Source organism: Myotis davidii, unplaced genomic scaffold (assembly GCF_000327345.1).
Source record: "Myotis davidii unplaced genomic scaffold, ASM32734v1 scaffold217, whole genome shotgun sequence".
In the NCBI taxonomy this organism is placed as follows: domain Eukaryota; kingdom Metazoa; phylum Chordata; class Mammalia; order Chiroptera; family Vespertilionidae; genus Myotis; species Myotis davidii.
In genome coordinates this window covers 4,724,756-4,727,401 of record NW_006290034.1, presented here as the reverse complement: position 1 = coordinate 4,727,401, position 2,646 = coordinate 4,724,756, and positions in this window count along the sequence as shown.

Here is a 2,646-nt window from a genome sequence, read left to right as displayed (position 1 = left end):
AAGAGACAGAGAAATACTTAATAATTGAGTCTAGCTGAAGATGTATGCGGATATAGAAAGTACATACTGCCTGGTGGAACAACAGTCAGGCTGACAAGTGACTTTGCAACTGCAAAACATAAGCCAGAGGAGAATTTTTTAAAAATATATATATTTTATTAAGTTTTTACAGAGAGGAAAGGAGAGGGATAAAGAGTTAGATACATCGATGAGAGAGAAACATCGATCAGCTGCCTCCTGCACGCTCCCTACTGGGGATGTGCCCACAACCAAGGTACATGCCCTTGACTGGAATCGAACATGGGACCCTTGAGTCCACAGGCCAACACTCTACCCACTGAGCCAAACTGGCTAGGGCGAGAATATCTTTGATATATCATAGAAAATGGCTGTCAGCATTGGATTATTTAACCAGTGGAAATATCTTCCAAAAACAAGAGTGACATATAAGCATAACCAATGGACATAAGACACTGAGGGGGTAGGGGAGGCCAGGGAATTGTTAAGGGCGGGGGGAAAAGGAGACATATGTAATGCTCTTTGTAATACTTTAAGCAATAAAACAATTTTTTAAAAAAAGTGAAAGAAAAGCATTTTCAGGTCAACAAAAACTGTCTTAGGGAAATGATTAATTACAGTACAGCTATGCAGTGGCTATAACTATGAAAACATGTACTCATTTCAAAGTTATTAATAACATGGGAAATGCTCTTGATATTACATTTTTTGAAAGCACGTGGCAAAACTATGTTACAAGCCCAGCTATGCAAAACGTTTAATAAACACTAGAAAGAATTCTACTGAAGCATTCTGACGCTACACTTTTCTCTACTTTTCACATCTTCTACAATAAGCAGAAAAACATAAAGCAGTAACAAAGTTTAAAAACTAAGAAAAAAATGATGGTGGGTTTGTATATTCCCCGTAAGTGTGCCTCTGTCACTTCCTGGTGGTGGCTGTCTAAACGACTTAGCTAGGAAACAGGACTAAGTACCTCGGGTGAGGGGATAACAGAGAGGGTAGGGGCCTGGCGGGGTGAGGGACTGTCCTACGCTGGGTGACTAACATCCCGGACTGAGAGGGTTCCAGGATGCGGACGCCCCACCTTCAATCCGGGACAGGAGTTGGTAAAGGCAGGTGATCGTGGCAACCCTTTAGGGCAGGCGTGGGCAAACTTTTTGACTCGAGGGCCACAATGGGTTCTTAAACTGGACCGGAGGGCCGGAACAAAAGCATGGATGGAGTGTTTGTGTGAACTAATATAAATTCAAAGTAAACATCATTATATAAAAGGGTACGGTCTTTTTTTTTCAATAGTTTTATTCATTTCAAACGGGCTGGATTCGGCCCGCGGGCCGTAGTTTGCCCACGGCTGCTTTAGGGCCTGTGGAACAAAGAAGGAGGTTTAAGAAGCTGATGAAAAAGAGAAGCAAGTGGTTCAGGGCTTGGGCCGGGAAACAGCCCGTGTTCTCCTGCAGGCGGACACTATCACTACTGTCAGCAGGTCTGGGGGCTGCCTGGTACCAGCAGTCAAGGGCTTCCCACTCACGTGGGGTCACGTGGGAAAGAAGTTGCACAATGAGACCTGTTCCGACCCCGTCATTCCAAACATCACTGAGTAGGGCGGGTTGCTTGGGAAGGAAGTGAGGCGCTTATGACTCCCCCACGTGTCTCACTTCTAAGAGTCTGCCTGCCTTTAGGACAGGATGCGTCCGGGATGTCCTCCTCTGAAGATAATAAATACCCACTGCTTTATGATGCTGTTGTCAGTCTTAATTATGGGATTGCAAATGTGCCCAGAGGCACCTTTTGACAGGCAGATCACACACATCAAAACTGTATCATCTAGAATTCTTTCTGCCTTAGTGGTAGGCTCCACCTCAGAGGGATGTCACTGACCCTTCCCAAACTATTTTTCTTGCATCAGCAGGACTTGGGCAGGACCCCAACCTCAGAGGCATAAAGAACAAAGCAAGTGCTTTAGTGGCGCCTCACCTCCTGGTTAGCTCAGGGGTTAGCTCCGTTCCTTCCAAGAAGCCTGTGCAGCGGTGCCGCCCTCCCCCAGGCACTTGCTCGCACGCCCGGGGTGGGGTGAGGGGGAGCTGCAGAGAACAGTGGAGCTTTTAGGAATACTGAGTCACGCGACCACGTCAGTGTCCATAAATTCACTTCATTGCTTCTACTCACCACCCTTTCCAACTGGCCACCCCCTGACCACAGGCATTCCTTAAGGCATCCCCTAGATTGTTTTTCCTAATGCAGGGATAGACTTCTTTCAAAATCATCTTGAGAAGCATAGATCAGGCATCGATGTATAATATGTTTGACATTTATTCCTTATATTTTTCTTATAATTTTAAGTCAGTGCTCTTCCTTTCGCCTGGGGGTGAAAGGCAGGGAGAGAAGGGTAAGTCTTTAGGTAAAGGAGAAAGAACGTTCCTAAAATATTCTGCTCCTCTTCACTCTGGGCAGTGGTTGCCAAACTTAAGCTAGAAAGTTGGGGAAGGGACAAAGTCCTTTTAAAAATTATACTTCTGGAGGACGGGAGAGGGTGGGGGAAAAAAAAGAAAAAAATTATATTTCTTTAAAGCAGTGTTTTAAAATGTGTCATTAGAATTATTCTTAGGAAATCAATGGGCAATTTTT